General features: G+C 41.5%; 2 protein-coding genes across 8 annotated transcripts in view; both read right to left on the bottom strand.

The window, feature by feature from the left end:
- The window catches only part of ADAMTS9 (ADAM metallopeptidase with thrombospondin type 1 motif 9), a 397,174-nt gene that overhangs the window by 146,710 nt on the left and 227,930 nt on the right, over positions 1 to 22,534 (bottom strand). The gene's annotated exons all lie outside the window — the stretch shown is intronic.
- PRICKLE2 (prickle planar cell polarity protein 2) overlaps positions 1 to 22,534 on the bottom strand; it is a 320,980-nt gene that overhangs the window by 290,613 nt on the left and 7,833 nt on the right. For 2 of the 7 annotated variants that reach the window (XM_077858184.1, XM_077858187.1), the window contains exon 1: positions 417 to 687. The exons of 4 other annotated variants lie outside the window; for them this stretch is intronic. The gene's annotated coding sequence lies outside the window, so the exon portion shown is untranslated. Of the gene's footprint in view, positions 1 to 416; positions 688 to 22,534 lie in introns of those variants that run through there. One more of the 7 variants, XM_077858185.1, reaches the window with a different exon arrangement.

Below are 22,534 nucleotides of genomic sequence, written 5' to 3'. Positions count from 1 at the left end.
TCCTGAGCCTCTCCCAGCGGTCTGGCTAAATTCCAAAAGCAAACACTACACTCATATGTTCCAGTCTCCTTATGAACTTCTGCGGCAATAACTTCTGATTCACTGTCATGCTTTCATCTCATTACACTCTGCTCATCACGAACAACACCGACCAGCCCATTTTTGCCCTGTGCCCACCCCAGAAAGGGGCACTGGACCAGAGATTCGGCTCCCTTCCCCCCAAAAAAGTCCTGATTTTTTATGACAGAAACCCTCCGAAGGGGAATCACGTGTTTCTGGAAGAATTTTGAGCATCTCTGAAGCGACAAAGAAATGGCTCACTACCAAGAGACTGGGAGAGCAAAATGGAAGGGAAACTGATGAAAAGCACTTTCAAGTTTCTCAAAAAAGAAAAAAAAAATGTTTTCTCCTGATACCTCTCAAAGGAGATATAGTTGGTCCTAGCATGCACCTTGGGAGGAAATAAGCCACAGGAAAAGCAACCTGAGGTCTCATCTTCTAAATCAACATTCCACTCGAGTGTCTCTAGGTTAGGAACAAATGAAAGCATCCTAGCGGCTTCATCTTTTCTTCCTCACCCCAAATATGCCATCCTTTGATTCTCAAGCTATGATAAGATATATGTGGAAATGAAAAGACAACTCTCATCTACATGGATTTTGACAAAAAGAAGAACACCAAAATGTGAGCCCTCATTTCTAGCCAACCAATAGAGCAGAGCGGAATATAGGAATGGGAGCTATTTTGAAGGTTTCCCATGGTTACGGCTGCTATGGAAATCATTTTCTTCTCTGGGGTTTTCAGATATCTGAGCTCAGCTTCAATCACTGTTTAAAGAAGGAGAACAAAGGGAGAACATGGACAGAAATTGCTTCTTTTATTTAAAGTTTTAAAAGGTTCCAAACTGGGTTGGTTGGAGGATGGGCACAGGTTCCAATGGCAGTGGTAACCTCAAAAGACTCCCATCAGGGTCGGCCTGCAGGGGACAAGATCAATCCCTCAAGGTCTGGAGAGAAACCTGTACTTTGTGGACAGAGACAGATTTATCTTTTAAAGCCCTAAGTGAAACATATCACTCCCCCAGGTCAAATCAATGGCCTCCTACCGTCCTTAGGATAAAATCTTAACTCCCCAAGATGGCATTAGTCCATGCATCCTTCTTCCATCTCACCTCTCCCACTCTCTGTCTTATTTTCTGTGAATCAGCTGCCCTGGTTTTCAGTACATCAAATATGTTATGTTCCTCCCTGCCACAGGGCCTTTGCACATGCCATTTCCTCTGCCCAGGAGACTCTTCCTCCCTCCCTTTGTCACCTGTTCATCTTTCAGACTAAATGATTAAACATCACCTTCTCTGGTTTGCTCAGCTTGATCAGGCCATCCCATCCTTCCCTGTAGAGCATTTGCTGCAATTTAATGAAATCTACAATTTAATCTTTCAGGACTCATGAGCACGAAGAGGTAGAGAAGAATCTCTATGAGGGCATGAACTATATGCTTTATACTGCTGTACACAGGCATTATAGTTTGGTGACTTGCACTTGACTGGCACTCAATAAAAATGTAATAAATAGTTCCATGGTATGTTACCATGGTTTTGGTAACTGCCCAATGTCATGCCAAAACAAAGGTTTTGTCTCTGCTCGATGTCATGTTATGGTATTTTTCTAAGTCCCAGGTATCTCACTCCTGGTAGCTTTACAGGAGTCTTATAAATACAGGCTGGAAATGTTACATATCAATTTTATCTCAATAGAGCTAGAAAAAAATATGAAGTGGAGTTATACCACAGCTAAGGCTTGGGTTTTAAAGTTAGCACACAAAGCCAACCAAAGTAGAGGAGTGGCTCTGGACTGGGGACGATGTGCCCCCTCAGGAAACATGTGGTGATAGCCAAAGAAATTTTTGGTGGCCACAACTGGCATCTAGTGCATTGAAATCAGGGACATTGCTGAATGTCCTACAATAAACAAGAGAACCCCCCACCCCTACACACATACAGACACCAGAGTTATCCAGTCTACATGTCGATAGTGTCAAGATAAGAAACCCTGATGTAGAGGGGAATTATTCTTTAACAATACGCTTGAGAAAGGTGTGACCTTGCACAATGATAATCCTCTCTCCTGGTCTACCCCAGGCAGTCTTCTGCCAATGTTGAAACAGACACTGCTACTACTTCAAGTTGAAAACTAAACAAAGTCACCAGTTTGCATCAATGCATTAAAAAATATTTATCTGTAAACACTAGCATCTCACCCAGCATGGCCAGAAGCCCATACTACCACAGGGATTCAGAAGCTGAGACCAACAAGAAGCAAGAGATTCATGTTCTGGCTCTCCTGTTCACCCTGGGGCTGGGCCACAGGAGTCGCATGGAAGATAACGTGTCCATACTTTCCTACAGTATTTCCATCTCTCATTCTGTCTTTGCCACAAGGATGAATTGGTCCAACAGGAACTCACCTGCCACCATCTTGCCACAGGGGTTAGGTTTCTCTCCACTGGAATCCCTCTACCTGCATCCCCCAAATACTTCCCACTTTGGTACAGGTGAATACTCTTGGAATTCTCCTTTGGATCCACCATTTGTCACACAAAATGGGCCTCTTCAGTTGCAAACTCTGCTTAAAAATGTGAATCCTAGGTGAGATAAGTAGCACTTGGCCTTTAAGTAGGGAGGAAACTATGTTAACTCAGGAAATGAACTGGTATAAAACAACTGGGCACAAGAAACGGTCTTGGCAGAAGGTAGGACTTTGGGTTGCATATATGGAGCCAAAAATGTAGAAAGCACTGAAAACAGTATCACCTGCTATGTGACACCAGGCAAGTGAAACCTTTCTATGCCTCAGTTTTTCTACCTGCAAAATGGACATAACAGTGCCAGTCCCAAAGGGTTGTAGATGAAGATCAAACACAAGAATGCAAGTCAATCTCTTGGATGAGTCCTGGACCAGTTGTAAGTACCCCATAGTTTATTCAGGGCAGGACATGATCCAACTGGAAGAAGACTGTAATATAAAGACAGGAAAGCCACTTGAGGAAGGATGCTTACAGATTTTGGACACAGTCACATTCAGTAAATATTTGCCAAACATTTACTTCATTTATTTATTCATCCCTTTGGCCCTCATGCCTTGCTACCAGGACTACAATGTTATACTCAGAGTGGCAATAAACCAAGCTCAGCTTCCTAACCTCCCATGCAGGTAGGGATGGCCACGTGACCACACATTGGCCAATGAGATGTGCATCAATGTCATGGATGAATCTTCTGGGAAGGAAGACAATTCAGCTGAAACTGTGCTTGTTACTCTGCCCCTTTCTTCCCATCTCAAAGAGAATGTTGGTGCAGAGTGGCATAACTGGTAGGTGGGCAAGAAAAGCCATCTTATTCTCTTGAGGATAAGAGTACATGCTAACAATGGATGAGCTGAAAGAGCGAGAAGTGTGGGTCTCAGATGACAGCATCTAAGCTGACATACCACCCAGAAGGCCCAAAGTCACTCTTTCTCATTACACAATAAAAATAAAATTCCTAATTCATTTAAGCCAACTTTTGTCTTGGGGAGGAAGGGGTCTGTGTTATTCCAGAATTGCATGTGCAGTTCTTCACCAATAATTGTACTCTTTATCATACAATATAGTGTCTATACCCTCTCCTGCTCAAGTTGTTCCCATGGCTTCAATAACTCCCATTAACTACCTAAACACCAATTACTAGTATCTTTATCTCAAGTGCTAGGCATACACCAAACCCGTATCTAAGATCAGCCTCTAGAACTTCTTGGTCAGAACATCCCACAGGCCACTCAACCCCATCTTATCCAAACTGAAGCTCTTCTTTTTCTCCCCAAGTGTGTTCTCCTCCTCTTCCCAGTTCTGGGAATGTTGTCTTCCCCATTTAGGATATTCCTCATCACCCAGAATACAGAAACCTTTCTTCTCTTTCAATCCCTCAATTTAAACTCAGCCACTGAGTCTTAAGAATTCTAATTCCAAAGTGACTCATAGATTCAAGCCCATGCTGTCCTGGTCCCTGCTACCAGGGACCAGGGAGGGAGCAAAGGGTCAGGGAAAAGGGGCAGATCTTCATGAAGTCCTTTTTAATGATTTATCATCCACCCGGAGCTCCAGTATCTTTTCTTAGAGCAGACATGGTGCCTTGGGGGGACTTTCAGTGAAGAGCAATGCAACACTCAACCTCTATGGCTAAAGCAAAGTAGGTAATTAGGACAATTATCCAGTCCATTGAGTCTGATATATTTTTCTATTCTGAATTCCTTAGGTAATTGATGGTGGCACTGGGGTGCGTGCATGTGTTAGGGACGGTATTTTGGAGGCACTTACTCCTTCCGCTAACCTCCATCCCCACAAAAGCATTCATGTCACTGGTAAATTAGCTTGGAGTCAAGAGTTTCCTTTGTTGGCTGCCTAATTCATACTCCAGTCCACTAGGATGAAATCTAAATTCAAAAGGCTTATTGCAAAGATCCAACAGGGTTAGCCATTAGGAGAACAACACTAACATGGCAGTGTCTGATGCCACAAAGAGGGGCTTTTGGCAATGCAGGCAACACTGCTTGCACTGCCACCTTTCTGAAATACCAGCCAGCTTCTGGCACTCAACCTGCATTTGGGAATAACATCAATTCATCTTCGCTGATTTCCTCTGTGATAACTTCATGACTATTTATGGGAAGCTTCAAAGGCTAAGAAATGCTAAACAAACAAGGAGATAAGTTGCCGAAATGTTAAACATCTGCCCTGGCCGACCTCACAAGGTTTTGCTAGGGGAATTCTTCTAAGTTCATGTAGATTATCACTGGAAACCAAATCCAGTGATAACGTCTCAAAAAAAAAAAAAAATCATCCTAGGCCAAACTAAGGAAGCTTACAAACTAACACAAGATTATTTTTAGAATGTCAGCTATTGAGATGGGGGGAAAAAAGTATACGAAAAAAAAAAAAAGAGTATGATTATACAATGTGAAGAATAAAAATCAGATCTTTTTTCTTCAGAAACTGTCTTGACCTTTTCCATTCTAGCCTGGGAACTTTGTGAGTCAAAAAAAAAAAAAAAAAGAAAGAAAGAAAGAAAGAAAGAAACCTAATTAAAAATCACTGCGGATATTTCAGTTCAAGTGAAAGTAATAAGGCTTTAAATTTTTTGGATGAACACATATCATTTTTCAGAGATAATCTTTCATAATACTCTAAATTAGATATCTTACAGGGAGTTTTGCCTTTTCTTTTTAAGTGGATGATGTTAAAATGACTTTCTCAAATACCACTTCTTCTTTTCCTTTCAATTTTAAGTAGCTAGGACAAATGTGAATACCAGGCCAAGAAAAAAAAGTTGCAATCTATAAGAAACAAAATATACAGGTCTCTATTCACAGACTCTCTATCTACTGTGCCAGAAAACAAAAATCAAGTGAATTAACTGGGCAATGAAAGAGTCAGTGGATAAAAAGAGATTCTATTTTTATTAGGCATCATCATTAAAAAGCTTTCCCTGTGCAATTAGATGTTTTAGCTCCAAGGAGTAACCATTACCAGATAACATTAAAGACACACACTCAATAAGGAGTCTGAACAAATAGTTCTCAGCCTAGAGGCTTAACAACAACAACCAAAGTTAACATTTATTTAATACCTCTTTGTCAGGTGAGGTAATTAGCATTTATGGGGCAATTTAATATGTGCCAGGCTATTTCCTAAGTATATTGGGATATTATCATTTAATCCTTGCAAAACTCCCTAAGCCTCATAGAATTCTACTTGGTTAAATCCTGTAACAAAAAAAATTTTTTAATGAATATCATTGTTCTCATGTACAAGAGAAGCAGTAAAGATGAGCAAAGCTAAGCAACGTGATCAGACTTTTCAAACTAGATAAACCTGGACTTGAATGCTGGTTCTGACATTTACCAGCAACGTGGGCTAAGCCAAGAGCTGACCTCTGAGACTCAGTTTTACCCTCTGTAAAATGGACGCCTACCTTGCGAGGCTGTTTTGAGGACTGAAAGACAGTGTATATAAAGCACCTTGCACAGCAGCTACCATAGAGAGGGACCCAACACACACTGGTTTCCTTCCCTTTGTATTTGGTTCCTTACTTGCATTTATATCTTTGCCTCTTGGGGAAATGTTGGCCATATAACTGTCACTGTTCCCACCTACTGCCAATTGCAACTGAGGAAAAAAAACTATGAAACCTCATGACTCCAACATGAACAGGAAATCCCCACTGGAGTGATTAGCCTTCCCAAGTGATTCTTCTGCATGCCTCCAAAAGCACGGCACACATACCACTGGTGGGAGCACTGACTGTAGAAAGGATGACAGTATTGTACCTTGATCTAGGCCTTCAGTGTACAGTTTGGGGAAATTTTTCAAGCTGCACACATAATTTGTATCTTTTTTTTTTTTTAAAGATTGTATTTATTTATTCATGAGAGACACAGAAAAGGCAGAGACATAGGCAGGGGGAGAAGCAGGCTCCCTGCAGGGAACCTGATGCAGGACTCAATCCCAGGATCCCAGGATCATGACCTGAGTCAAAGGCAGATGCTCAAACCATTGAGCTACCCAGGCGTCCCATGATTTGTATACTTTAATCTCTACATGGAATACTTAAATAAAAAGTTTTCAAAAAACAATTTCCATGTAAGTACATCCCTTGGAAAACTCATTACTATACCATCAAGTACCCATACCCCAGCCCAAATTCCATGCCTTACATCATTACCCCCAACCCTCTTCACAGCCCCAGCCCCTACACTTCCTCCAGCCCCCCAATCCCTCAGCTTCCAAATTCTTCTAGCTCCTCCTTGGGCTCCATCATGCCTCTCCATGTCACAGCTCAGCATTTCCCATCACCCCTCAGCCCAGCACCCCCACTCCAGCCTCAGACCCTGTGTCTCCTCTCTCATTTTCCTACCAGCTTGACCTTTGCTAGCCTCAGATCTGGATCCCATGCCCGGTCAGGCACTTGTAGTCCCACTGGCCCTCGACTTCCCTTGCAGTGAGGGACCTGGCTCCCCACCCCCACCCACCTTTCTCTCTGCCTCAGGAATTCCTACTCCCTGCCCCTGGAGTTCAACTCTTTGAACCCATGGTCCTCCCTGTTTTCACACCTTTTTCCCCCTCAATATTGTCTAATTCCCTTTCTAAATTATATTCATTCTGGCTCTTGTAGGCCAATGTTAACAAAATTATAAGGTCAGCAATCACAAATTTCAACAGCCAACCCTTAACTGAGTGCTTCTTAGGAAGTCACACGCTGCTCTTTGGACTTCACACACACTAATTCACTTAATCCTCCTCACAACCCCATAAGCACTCTTCCAATCCTGAGTTCTGGGATGGGGGAATCAACATGAAAGCCCAGGGAGCTTAACTAACTTGCCCAAAGACAAAAGACACACAGCAACCCAGGGGTGGAGCTGGGATGGGAACCGTGGCAGTCTGAGGCCTCCTAAGTAGAACCACCACCTGAGATTGCTTCTCGGCCACAGGGACCATGTCTAGATCTAGCTGAAGGCACAGAGCAGGGGCCGGGAGCAGATGACTTTGGGAAGCGGTGTTTTTAAGGAGTGCTGCTTGGGTGAAATAGAGGGAGCTGTCAGGCCCAGTCCCTTGCAAGTGAATGGATCACTGACACATGGCAGTTCCCTGAGGTGTTCTTGGTGGGGCTTGGTGATGCCCTGGTTTGGCCTCCTCACCCCTTTAAACTCTGATCAGGACAAGGGCTGGAGAGAAGGGCTCATCACGCTATGAAGGGAAGAGGGAGGGCAGCCTGAGGGCCTGCTGTGTGTGTGTGGTGGGATTTTCAGTGAACGTGAGGAGTGGTAGACACACACAAAGCTCTGATTCACCTCTGGAGACTCTGCTTTTGACTTGGTCCTCAGTGAATCCAAAAAAAAAAAAGAGGCTTCACAAAACACTGGAGTGAGGGGACGAATGAGTCTCTGGAGAACAAAAGGCTTCTCATTTTGAAATGAGATGTCTGAAAAGCAATGTCTGATTTAAAAATAAAGACTACTCAACAGAATGGTTATGAAAAGCCGAACTTAACCCCAAACCAGCAATTCTACTGTGCTCACAGGCTTCTAAAGAGAGACCACAAAATATCTGAGGGCATCTTCCTCCCCCTTCTTCTCCTCTCTCCAGACAAGTGTCAGAATTCATCTTTCTGTGCCTTGCTCTCCTTTGGGGAACTGCTTCCCAAAGGGAGTAAAATAAAATGTATCAGATAAGGGCAACCGGTTACATTAAAATATATAGTTACTAACATTTTTCAATTCGATGTAGCAATTTATGTCCTTTTGTGTTAGTATGTATGGCATATATACTATGTAACTTAGTATACTGCGCATGTCATAGACAATATGTGTTATATGCTTATAAATCTAAGCTACATGCTAGTAAGTAATTTTGTTTTTTTTGTTGTTTTTGTTTTTGTTTTTTTGAGAACAAAAGAGATCCAGGGCAGGGGAGAGGCAAAGGGAGAGAATCCCAAGCAGGCTCTAGGGTAGAGCTTGAGGCAGGGCTTGATCCCAGGATCCTGAGATTATGACCCGAGCTGAAATCAATCCTTGGATACTTAACCAACTGAGCCACCCAGGTGCTCCTGTTAAGTTCTTTTATTTTAATTTTTTATTTTTTTATCCTGTTAAGTTTTATATGTAAGCTATGATTTATATAATTTAGTATATGTGGTAATACTGTACTTATTAACATATGATACAGGAAGATCTAGCACCAAGTCTGATAACTTCCATAATTTCTAAGCAGCCTAATTTCTATGTAAATAATATTTCCAGATGACTTCCACGACTACTATGTGACATGAAGACATCTGGAATTTTTATTGGGGACAGACTCACAGGTATTGCTAATGCTATTACTGTGGTTTGTCACCTTCATAATTGAGGGAAATGCCAAAGTTCAAGCAGGGGTTAGTAGAAAGATGTAAAACCGTCTCCACCCAAGTTCAAGGTTGTCCTGAATTTTAATCAGGGGTGGCCAGGTTAAGCAATGGTGCTCTAGAAGGATGTCAGGATAAGGCCAGGGCTGAAGTGGGAGGATCCATCCACTGGTGGAAAGTAAGCAGCTTTAGAGGGGGATTTTTCTACCCTGCTGGGTCACTAATTATCACAAGTCAGCCTGCCTATCTTTTTCACACTGAGCTGACTTCTCTCTCTCTCTCTCTCTCTCTCTCTCTCTCTCTCTCACACACACACACACACACACACACACAAACATGACACTTCCTCTTGGCCACAGACATGAAGACGGCCTCTCATGTCAGGGAGCAAGCCAAGACCACAGAGAGCCCCTCAGAGCCTCTTTTCCCACAGGCGTGCAGTCTGGAAGCTGATGCTCTGACGACTCTCCTTAGCCCTCTCTTACTCCTTGCTTCATTTTTAACAAATCTTCAAAGTCATTTGTACCTGTAGGCTACTGCCAACTCCTCTGTTCTAATCCTCCCAATTTAAGTCATAAGCCATTAAGAAACATAAAAAAAAAAAAAAGACTTGTGAAACCTTTTAAAAATTAAGAGTAGCCCCTTCACAGCAACAGTTAAATTAAGAGAAGTTTGTTATCTTAGCGACTCTCAAGAGTAGAGTCCAGTGAGTACAAAGAACAATGGCAAGCAGTCGCAGATCTGGACTCTGGGCTACTTCCAAATACATATTCCAATAAGTTAACCACCTTTGTGTAGCCCCTGCCCCCTTATGGGTAAAATAAAGATAATTCTTTAAAATAAAGACATTTGGGCAGCCCGGGTGGCTCAGTGGTTTAGCACCGCCTTCAGCCCAGGGCATGATCCTGGAGACCCGGGATCAAGTCCCGCGTTGGGCTCCCTGCATGGAGCCTGCTTCTCCCTCTACCTGTGTCTCTGCCTCTCTCTCTCCCTCTCTCTCTCTCTCTGTCTCTCATGAATAAATAAACAAAATCTAAGTAAATAAATAAATACAGACAGACATTTAAAAAACTACGTGTCTGTCACTAGATCAAATGGTTCACCTTCCTTATATCACGTTTTCTGCACTGGAAACCTGATAAGAGAGGTATTAATATTTCCATGTTACAGCTGAGGAAACTGAGGCACAGAGAAGGTAAGTTAACTTGCCCATGTTTACGGAGCAGGCCCATGAGCAAACTGAGATTCCAGCTGGAGCCTATTATCACCACCACCCCCCAATCCCCTGCTGGGACTTCTCTGGAATGCTGGGCACATGTTTACTTCCTCCCATTTCAATTTGATAAGACTACGTATGAGAAAGGACTCTGCTGGCTGAGTGATTCTGTGTCATGGATTTCATTCTTTATGGAGATCAGTCTGGGTACTTCCTTAGCTTCATTCACAAGGGCCTGCCCCCCTTCCCAGTCTGTCCAGACGTGCAGCCCTACTGCCCAGCTTCCAACATGCTTACCTCAGAGGCAATGTGCTACCACGAAGGATTGAAAGAATCCAAGTCCCATGCATCCAGGCAGAAAAACAAACACCCACTGGTAGGACGTCCACAATGGGCATCTAGGCTCTTGAGGAAAATGTGCCCAGGCCTCTCATCTGGGATTACTTTTTTTTTTTTCCCCCTGTTCCACTGACTGGAATATAGGTTCACTCTGTTCCTGTTATCTTTATACCTATATCTGAAGGCAGGCAAGTATAAAACTCTCACTTATTTATGCTCTGGGTATTCAATTGGACATTCAAATGGACATCATCTCTGGTATCTGGTGTTAGAAATGCTGTACCAGAGTAGCACAGTGTTGACACACCTTCAAAGAAGGTCTTCTGTTCTCGTCTCCATCACAAAACTGCCTTGAAGCCAGAGGCAAACATAAAGCAAGTTTTCCTTCACTTTCTCATAGTCTTCTTTCATGTCACTGAACCAGGGGACTCTAGGCTGGAAAGGACCTGACTCATTCAACCACTTATTTATTAAACCCACTATGTGTGGGGGAAAAAATAATAACAATAAAATAAAATAAAAAATAAACCCACTATGTGTGTACTGAGTACCCCCTATGTGCCCAGCACTGTGCTAGGCCCCGGAGGCTGCAGGGATGAGCCCTGTCCTCCTGGGGCTTACAAACTTGGGCCAAGGGGGCATATGGTGGGAGAACTGCTCTGAGAAGGTGACATCTCAACTGAGAATTAGAGGCTGAGTGGAGGAGCACCCAGGCCTGGGATAAACAGGAAAGAACATTTCACGCAGAGGAAGCCACATGTGCAAGGACCGAGGGGAGAGGTGACAAACCAAGTGTGGGCAAGGAGGAACGCGAGAACCACCTTACCCGCTGATGGGAGTGGAACTGATTCGGGAAACATTTCCTTATCTGGGTAAGTTCCCCCTGCAAGGCCACTCCTGGGCCCCTGCATCAGAGCAGCTCTTGCACATTTATCCCAAACAGCAACTGGAGATGCAAACAAAAGACTATCAGGGAGACAGACGTGGGGCAAATCTCATAAGCAAAGAAGGAGATGATACATTTCTAATTCGGGAGAATGGTTACCTCTGGGTGGAGGAGGTGGGGGTAGGACAGGATGGAATCAGAAAAGATAACAAGGTTCTTTTTCCTCAAGCAGGTGGTAGGCTCACGGGCATCCATTGTGTTGCTATTGTTTATGCCTAATACATATTTTATGAGTGTGTTTGTATCTGCTCAATATTTCATCAGAACTACTGCTTTGTATCTGAGCGCTGTGTGGAAAATCGATTAGTGGGGTGAAAAGGTGGAAGTGGGGAGAGTTGCTGGGGGCAAGGGCAGCTGCTGAGACAGGAAGGAACGGTAGTGGGGAGTAGAGGGGGGATTCAGTGGAGACAGAAAAAACCGCTTCCAGGTTTAATTTCCCAAACATTTCTGGAGGGTGTGATGGGAATGATTGGGGGGGGATATTTATTTACTCAATCCCTTGATTTTTACATATGTGTAAATCAAGACCCAGAGAGGAGATGAGACAAATCAGGGGCAGAACAGAGCCACGACTACTGAAATCAAGAACACCCAGGTCTCTGCCTCCTTCCACTCAACCCTGTGGAGAACACAAACCACTATTAGTATACACCCGACATCCAGTCCCGCACTGTGGGCACGATTAGCAGCCGAACGTTGCCAGCATGTTGGTCCTTGTCTACGGTAGGGACGGCGTGTTTTACTCCCACAGAGACTATCAGGAGAAAAATATTTAATAGCTCCTATCTCAGTACAGTGAGGTTAAATCCAATTTAGTGGTTTTGCAAGAACTCGAGGGTGGCAAATCAAAGTAATGAATACAAATGGCATTCCAGTTATGTGTATTTTACCACAATAAAAAAAGTTTTTAATTGGCATTCCAAGAAGTTTGTTGAACTTAAATGCTTAGCCATTTAAAATTAGTCTTCTACCCCCATACGCATGGATAGAAATATCTTCAAAAACCAACATTTTTCCTTCTAATATTATTTATGTAATCGAAACATATATTCCTTTTGGTTCAGTGATTCTACTTCTAAAAATGTATCCTATACTTTCATGCATAAAGGCAATGATGAGCTACAGATAAGAATGTCTGCTAGAGCAACATTTGCAATATCCAGAAATTTTAGATATCCTAAATGATCATCGGTGGAGATCTGGTAAAAACAAATTATGGTACAGCTATCTAATGGGATTTTACAGTCCTTTTTAAAAAGAATATTTACATATACTGATACTAAAAGCTCTATTGTTGAATGACAAAGAGGAAGCAGCTATGATATGCTACCATCTGTGTTAAAAAAAAAACAAATGTTAGGTACACATACACACATGTATATTCATAAGGACATATGCATAATAGATATCCATACCTATATATATGACATGCCTCAAGGAAGGACATCCAACTAATTCAAACTATATAAGTTTATGATATGATTTTTACTGTATTTCAGGCCATGTGAGGCTGTAGTAGGCACATAAATTTTCTTGAATGAATGAATTCCCTACATGCTTTTTATAAATCAACTTCCCGGTGTGTTTTATAAATCAAACTTGACCCCAAAATGTCATCCAATTTTTTCTCAGACTTTTTTTTTTTTTTTTTTTTTTTTTTTTACCAATTTAACACTCTTCTCAGATAATTTGGGAAAGCCGGTGAGGAATAACCATCAAAAAAGCAATTCCAGCTTAAAGTCTTTTACACACAAAAAAACTATCCTGCAATATAACCAACAAGGCAGACTTTCCGGCAAGCAAAGTTTTTGAATGGTGATTATTTAATTAAGAGGTTAAAAAGGCACATGCCGTCTCTCTTCACACAAAGGCGGTAAGGTTTCAGGCCTTGCCCACACTCACATACAGTAGCACTGTGGCATACTTCCCCATGTATGTAATGTGAACCCAAGCTTTCTGCCTCGTCGGCTGGTAAAACGATAGGGGGCTATCACAGGGATTAATCGTATCCCTTCATTCTATACCCTTTAATCCTAAAATAAGCAGTTCTAAATGCATTCCACAACAGCATATGCACTTTTTCAGAGAGTGAAATCAGTGCTCCATGATGACATTCCTGAAATGTTCCAGGTTATTCCTCGATAGATAATGGTGCATATTCACAGAGAAGTTGAACTACAGGGGGGAAAAAAACATTCTCGCTTTAATACTTATTATAACCATGTGTAATTGAATTTACTCTCGTAACTTAGGAAAACTCAAGGTTTCAGATGAAGTCATCCCTACCTCAGAACAATACGTTCTGGAATAGCACACTTGCCCTTAGCAAGCACTCCTGAAATTTAAAAAAAAATATTTTGGATCCTCAGTCATTGAGAACATAATGCTTATTGCTAGAAATGACAGTTCTAAATCTGTCAAAGTAGTCAAAACTAATTCTTGACTCTTGGGCAATAGCTAATATAATAGAGCCTTTTATCCAACATAATCAACATCTGCAGTCCAGTTGGGATGAAATTCGGCTGTGGTTGACTGAAAATCCAAGATAATAGTGGCTTAAACAAGAAACTAATTTCTCCCTCATGTCAATACAATCTGGGGTTATGCAATTCAAGGCTACCATGATGTCTCTAGGGTCACCAGGAACCCAGGCAGTGCCTGTCTTGTTCTGCATTCCTCAACACAGGGCTTCCACTTCACAGTCCAATTTAGCTGCTTGAGCTCCAATTGTCACACTCATGTCCCAGTGGGCAGGAAGCAGGGGTGTGCTTTCTTTTGAAAGGTATTTCCCCAAATTTTTACTTACTATTTCAACTTAAATGCCTTTGAGTAGAACCTAGTCAAATGGCAACCCTTAGGAGTAAAAAGAGTTGGGACATACTGTCTTAATTCTCAGGCTATATGCCAGACAATATTTTATCTTTTAATTTTTTAAAGATCTTATTTATTTATTCATGAGAGACACAGAAACAGAGAGGCAGAGACACAGGCAGAGGGAGAAGCAGGCTCCCTGTTGGGAGCCTGATGCAGGACTCAATCCCAGAACCCCGGGATCACAACTTGAGCCAAAGACAGACGCTCAACCACTGAGATACCCAGGTGCCCCCAGACAATATTTTAAAGGTTTTATCCCTAAGGAAGGAGTAGATGATGGATGTGGGGACAACCAGCAGTACCTACCACACTGAGGAATCACAAAATAACATATATGTATCTTAATTTTTTTCTTGAAATACACAGCCATACATTCATTTCTAGGGAGAGAGGAGATTTTGCATATGGGTTTACTGAACAGAACACTTTTTATGCCATGGACAAAAGAAACCTATCATCCATTTTCTTCACTTTCCATTTTGGTTATTTTTAGAGCTGTGTCATAACTTAAAGATGTCCCCCCAAAATCTATGTTCTTTTACCATCTCTGCCTCATTCCTGGTCTTTTAGAATTATTTTGCCCAAAACCTAATTCAACTGGATTGTTCTTAGTATTCATCACTGGGTCATTTCCAAGCATTTGGCTTAATTTTCATAGAAATCACAACTCTTATTTCTGTTTACATCTTTATTTCATAGAGCTATGAAGTTAATTAACATATGTACCTACAGTCCCAAGTATAACATCCACAAATAGATTTAGGAACAAATTCAGTCCCGGTAATACACAGGTCTACAACACAACTACAGGGATTACAGGAGAGTGTCCTGAAAAAGGACTTAATAACTGGATGTTTCACTGAGGGAATAGACATCTTTAGTTTACACAGCAAGGGGATTGAATAAAAAACTCCTCTCAATTTTCTTCTTGCCAAAATCTTCTCAGTTAGCTGTTTCATTCAAAAAGCCCTAGTAAGTAATGCTATCATCATGTGTAATGATGATGGAGCCCTTCCTGATTCATTTATCTGCCTCAATCTCAAGAAGAAGGAAAATGAGATCCAGAGGAGTCCGGTAAATTTCCAAGTATCAGAGATATGCTCTGCATTTCCCAAAGGCATTTGCTGCTTGCAACAGTTTGCATTACTTCTCACCGGGGTGAGAATGCCATTGGCTTTAGGGCAGGACTACCTTGACTGTGAAGGCACAGACTCTCAGGCTGCAGAATGTTCAACAATCCTGTCTCCAGCCCACTGAGTGACAGGAGCAGCCCTTCCAAGTCACTGTGACAAGAACACAGAAATGCAGTCATGAGTGACCAGATGCCCACATCCCAAGATGTAGACGTGATTTTTTTGTTGTAGTTGTAGAGTTGTTTTCCAATTGTCTCCTGGATCACACAATCACAGCTATGGACCTTGCTTACATCCACAGACAATATCAAATCCTAAGGAACCTTAAGAGCTCTTTTAGTCTCCTTGACAGAAGTGAATAAAGCTTGGCCCAAAACATGAGGGTATGCATAGTATTTTAATAATTCCTTGGAAAACAGATGCTATAGTTCATGAACACAAACTTCACCCGTCTATTAGAAAACAAATCTGTTTTCTAATAGCTATTTATACTGGACTAGAGTAAAGAGAAACATGTGAAATGCTAATGTCATTAAGAAAACAAATAATGTTTTTTCATACATCTGCCTGTTGAGATCCTTTGTCCAATTTTCTATTGAGTCATTTCATATTTTCCTCATTAGAGCTGTTTCCACATTTTGAAAAATTAGGTCTCTGTATATCACACACTACAAATAATTTTCTCAATTTGTCCTTTGAAAATTTTTAAGTTATTCACATGAAAATAATCTTCCTTTATGACTTCCAGGCTCCAGGTCATCCATTCATTTATTCATTCATTCAACAACTTCTATTGGGATTTTTGCTGTGCACCAGGTATTTTTTGGTGTGTTGGGGAATTAAAAAAAGACATGGAACAAAAGACTCTTATGAAGTTGAAATTCTTGCATAGACTCTAGTAATTAAATTGAAAGCAGATCAAAATGTAGACAATCCATTAAAAATGTAATATAATGTCAGGTAGTGAAAAGTGCTCTGAGAAAAACCTAAGAGAAGCAGGGAAAAGGGAAGGGCTGGAGCACTATTTAGGATGGTGAGGAAATGCTGCTCTAAGGAAACACTGGAGAAGAGGCCGGGAGGGAAACTGTGTAGACATCTGGGGGAGGTACTAGCATAGGCAAATGCCCTGAGGTGGAAATATGCCAACTGTGTTTGGGGACAAGTAAGGTGGTCAGTATGGTAAGAGGGTATGCAGTGGGAATAGAAAAAGAGAAACTATTTGAATTTAGATATGCCTTTTACTTTCCAAATTTGTAAAAGCATTCACCCAAAAGAAAAAAAAATTTTTTTTAAGTTTCGGATCTCTTTTTATTGCAACTGGAAAGTTGCTTGTTCTAGTACCATTTATTGAATCTTAGCCCACTGCTTTTACACATCACCTCTCTTGTATACGACTGTGCCCAGAGACTTGGATCTAGTGTTGGAGGCGTCCTGGTCTGCCTCAAGGATCAATTCCTGCTCCAGCACCACACTAGTTCACCCATGTAGCTAGCCTTAGGAAGTATTTTACTGTCCAGTGGAGCCAGAACCTCCTTCATCTTGAGTCATTTTCACAGATACCAGACTGACTGGTTCAACTTCCCAGCTGATGAAAGAGCTTAAAATCTAGTTTAGTAAATTCCATGGCCTCTCAGTGATAGGAAGAATATACTAATGCTTAAGTGGGGGGGTGGGGACTCTCTCCAACCTAAAACTTCTGGCCCTCGACTGCAACACCCATCACTTCACAGTAACCTAAACTACTTCATGATAAGAAAGCTCATAGACTGCTAACGTGGACAATCATTTAATCAGGTTTATCTGGTCTCCCCGATGCAACATTGAGTTGGGGGCTGGGCTATAGTGGTTCTCAAACTATGTTCTCTGGACTACCACCAGCAGCAGCACCAGCAGCAGCACCTAATTTATTAGATGTAAATTAAGCACCAACGGAGAGCTAATGAACGGGGGAACTCTGAGCAGGAAGCGGATAGCCCTACTACCATTTAGATTCCTCTGGAGCTAGGCAAATAATATGATGCTCAAAAACCCATACCACAGATCTGAGTCGTAAGATCTAACCTTGGCTTCAATACTAACTAATTGTGTGTGTGACCTTGGGGAAGGAAGTTAAACTTGTAGCATCCAGGTCTCCTTTTGAAACTAAGGTGGATTCTGGTGTCTATCTCATAAAGGGTTTCAAGAATTAAATCTGAGAATATAAGAAATGTTAGAATAGAATAGCCCTTGCACATTGTAAATGGTCAATTCATGATAGCTAATATGATAGGGATAATGAGAAAAATCTTCATTTGCTTTCATTTTATTTCAGTTCATTTATTATGAAAAGCCAACATCCATTCATGCTGAATTGAACAGAACAGAAATCAGGGTATAGAGAAGTATAATTAATGTTATACTTTTTCTGGTTGTGTTTACAGAGAAGTGATAGGAGCTGAGGAGTGGAGTAAGTTAATTCTGGTGGAACTTTGTAGAGATGGGATTTCCAGGAGTATGAAGAATTTTCTTTTCGAAGGGAGCCCATTTTTCCCCTCTGTTGAAAGTGAATCAATTGCATAACCTAGGCATTAGTTAAAAGCCCCAGGGCCAAAAGTGCTTCCCACAAATAACTGTCCACACACTATCAGTTCATTTCTTATACATCTCCTGGCAAAGCCCAGCAAAAGCGAAAAGAAGATGGATGAACTTCATAGGGTGACCCCGGGGGTCAACCAATTCAGACTGCTGAATTCATCAATATAGACAGCAAATTCCATCCACTAATAGCAGTTTGCACAATCCCCACCTATTGCAAGCAAAGCATTTAACTGCACCTAGAAAAAGGCACATTCCCCACAAAGGTGCCCCAAAGTCAATACCCAGCCCTCCAGCACCACTATACTTTTACAGATAACACATTTAAAAAGCCCTCATTGGGTGCATTGCTGAAGAATATGAAAGAGTGTATGTTTTATAACGATTATTATAATGAAACAGTATATGCTTTATCACCACGATTATTATTATAATGGGTTGAACAGTTGATATCCCCCAAAAGATACATCCACCTGGAATCTCTAAATTTGATTTTATTTCAGAAAGGAGTCTTTGCAGATCTAACAAAGTTAAGGAACTTGAGGTCATCCTGGATTAGGGTGGACCCAAGTCCAATGACAAGAAAAGAAAAAGGGCTGGAGAACAAAAGCAAACACGTGGTGATGTTAGAAGCAGAGATGGGAGTGACACCTATGCAAAGACTGCCAAAAGCCACCAGAAGCTGAGATGCAGGCATGGAGTGGACTCCCCCTCGACCCTCCATAGACAATCAACATTCCTGACACCTTGATCTTGGACTTCTAGCCTTCAGAACTGTTAAAGAATGAATTCCTGTTATTTAAAGCCACCCAGTTTAATTTACATAATAATACAATTATGTAAAACTTTCTATCAAAAAAAAAAACCTAGAAAAAAAAATCACACCTTAATGATGAGAGGACTCCTCTGGGTGATGGAGTTGCACTCTTTTTTTTTTTTTTTTTTTTTTTTTCCTAAAGAAATCATTTGTCTTTGTTGAATCTTAACTATCTACATGGCCCATTCATTCATTGTCCAACAATTTGATCAAAATTAATTTAAAATAAGAAATCAACCTGCCTTAAAATGCTTTATCACTGGAATTTTCAAGAGTAAAACCCAAAATTTTCCAAAATCCCTAGCAGTAGGATACATCTGTTCAACTGTTCTACCTTCCAGAACCCAGGAAAACCTATGTATGCACTCTTCCCTATGGGTTCAAATATTCCTGGACCCAAGATGATGGAGACATTCCTGTTATCAATTGCCTCCAAATTTGGGGCTTCAAGAAGTTGAGAGGAGACTGTAATTATGACTTCCAAACAACTCAGTAAGTCAACGGAGAAGCTCCAAAGGCCGAGTCATCAAGGATGCAAATGACAGGAGTGTGCTCCTGGGTGACACACTGTGGAACAAAAGGCTTTGAGAAATTATATGATCAGAGTAATTTCATAGTATTGTTGAAGAAAGAAAACACCTGCATTCTTATAATAAGCCCCCTGGAGGCCTAATTCCTCAGCACTCAAAGTGGAGGACCCGCTTTGGATGTTCCATGTACACTTAATGAGCCAGTTTTTAAGAATTGTGAGAGCAGTTTCTGCATCACCAAGTAGTTTACCAAACATAAAATCAAATAACACTCTCATTAAATGTCTTCCAGCTGTCAAAGGTGCTTATGTCTGGTTTGCAATGTGGTGTCAGGATCTGTAGAGCATTGGGGAACATCAGCTCAAAAGCACAGCTCCAAAGACTGGAGAGCAGATTTATTTTTAGCTTGTGGACTTGAAACTGGCTGCAAAGGGGTGCTCTGTAAACTCCCACCCTTGACCTCTTCTGTGGAGGTTTCCTCTAGAGCACATGCAAATGGCATTCAGCAGACCTCTGCCTTTCCCAAGCATACCACCCCCCCCATAGCCCAATTTAACACCAAAGCTGCCAATAAACTGAATGGAGCGCCCTTAATGTATGCAGATCTGATGGGGGAAACTGTAAGTAGCCAATTTCTCACCTTTCAGACACCCTAAGAAGCTCAACACCACACCCTCTGATTTTATAGAAGCTTCACCTTTAACGTCTCATCCACAAATAAACCAACTAGCCCAGGGTTCTTAAGACATTTTGTTCAGTGTAGACAACAATCTAATCTCATCCCCAGATCACTGAAAATATGACTGTTTTCCCCAACATATAGTTTTATATTTAGACCAAGAGAGTCAAAATGCCAGAGCTAAACACTCTGCCTTGGTTACAGTACTTGTGATCTTAAGCCTCAAAGACCTGGTTTCAAATACTGACTCCAGTGGTTATCACCCATGTGACCCTACAGCACTTTACCTAACCTCCCTGGATCTCAGTTTCCTCCTATTTACCAAGTAGAAGATAAAATACATGGCACATGGCTCCCTCAGAAAATTGTTCCGAGAGAGCCATGTGCCACTGTATGAAAAAAGCCAATACGGCAGACCCTCAACAATGTGAGCTCCTTCCAAAGAGCATCTCCCAAATAGGGAGGATTTAACTACTTAGATGTCCTGCTCAGCACACTTGTCCCTGCCAAGTGGCAACGTTATTCTATTTTGCCATTCTTATCATCCTTCCAGTCATGCATAATCACTTGCTTCTTCAAATTAGTAGCACAAAATTATAGGTCTACAACAGGTAGTCGGTAATGTAAATGAGTAAGGCAGGCCAAGTGTAATGCAATAGGGAATGATGGGGACTGTGGAAAAGTTGGGCCCATGTGTTCCTACCAGAAAGGAAGGGAAGAATGGCCTGTGGCCAGAACTGCCAGAAAGTCTCATTATCCCAGAGAAAACCTCAAATCTGATTTCTTACATGAAACATCAAATGCTGGCAACTACCTAACATTTTAAATCTGGTACCATGTCAACAAAATATAGGTAGAGGCCAGATCTTATCTCAGGAGTTCTCAGGGTATAATCTTGGGTTCAAATGTTGTATAACTATCCTTGTTTTTCATGCCTTAGAAAAGGAAGATTCTGCTTAATGATCATGTAAGTTAAAGTGTTTGGTATGGCGCACCAGAAGCCACAAACACTGACACTTATTAAGTAGGCTTGAGTAACACGGAGTAAGTACCACCTTAATGATGCGTGGCTTTCATCTTGGATATGAATTTTCATGGTCCAGGGGATAGGTGTGAGGCACAAAAAAGGTCCTTTTTTTTATATACTCATCCCAAGGGCAAAATTTAAATGTCTTCTTGTTATGGTTTGCAAATTGTTTGAACAAACATCATATGCATACTTCATTTAAGCAAACAGATATTGAGGGTATAGGATTCAATTCTACCAAACTCCATTTCATCTGAAGTGTCTATGTCGGCAGGTAAGTGTGTGATGTGAATCTGCTATTCCATCTGGAATATTCATTTCTTTAGAACCTGAACTCCCACGTCGCTGAGGGTAGTGGAGCTTGGGGATCCCATCTCTTCTGGCTGAAGTTCATAAAACGAGGATCATCACATCCATTTAGCAAATGAAGCATTGCAGCTCACGGTGGGGGTGACTTGTTCTGTCACTGAATCTCGAATTCCCAGGGCCATGAACCCACACCTTCCTTCTTTTTTTAAGATTTTTTTTTTTTTTTATTAGTGAGAGACAGACACTGCGAGTAGGGGAAGGGGTAGATGAAGAGGATCTTCAAGCAGACTCCCCAGTGAGCATGGAGCCCAATGCAGGGCTCAATCTCACAACCTGTGAGGTCATGCCATGAACCAAAACCAAGAGTCAGATGCTTAACCAACTGAGCCACCAGGTGCTCCTACCTTCGTACTCCTATGTAGTCTTGTTACTATTCATTTCTTTTGACCATAAACAGATGGAGCTTACATTACACAACATGTACAATGAGGCATGTTACATGCTTTATCCCATGTAATCCTCATGACAGTCTCATAAGAGAACCTCGTAATAGTATTATTCCCATTTTTCAGGTGAGAAAACCAAGAAAGGCTCAAAAAGGTTATGTTATGTTTTCAAGGATTCTTAGCTAGTAAAAGGCAGAAACAAGACTATAATCCAAGCAAAATGTCTTCAAAGCCTGTTCCTTTAACCACTCAACTATAATGTTCCCATAGAAGCCCTTAGATGCTTCATAGAAGTTTTATGACACTGCCTCACAGTATACATTCCTCTCCAGAGATCACCCCCCATGGCTCTTCCATATACAAGGCAGGTAGAAGCCTTCTGATCTCAAAGTGCTCAATGCTCTGGGAATCATTGCCTTTACAGAATGTTCCTCTGTCCACAGGGAATTCCCTCTGGGGTTCTCATTAATGGCAGAGTTAAAGGATAACCTTACAGCTTTTTGAACCAACAGACCACAAAATAACACATTTATGAGATCCCCCCTCATCCCACCAACCTTAAACAACAGAAGCATAAGGATGAATGACAATCTTTCAGCAGAATGTGAGTACCACTTTCAGGATTAAAGACAAAAAAAAAATGTATTTCGAAAAAAATATGATTGACAACAATGCTCCGTGTTTTCTCACTATTCATCGGGTACAA

This window comes from Canis aureus, chromosome 19, assembly GCF_053574225.1.
Source record: "Canis aureus isolate CA01 chromosome 19, VMU_Caureus_v.1.0, whole genome shotgun sequence".
Classification (NCBI taxonomy): Eukaryota; Metazoa; Chordata; class Mammalia; order Carnivora; family Canidae; genus Canis; species Canis aureus.
The sequence above is the reverse complement of the archived record's forward strand: the minus strand, read 5'-3'. Positions and strand labels throughout refer to the sequence as shown.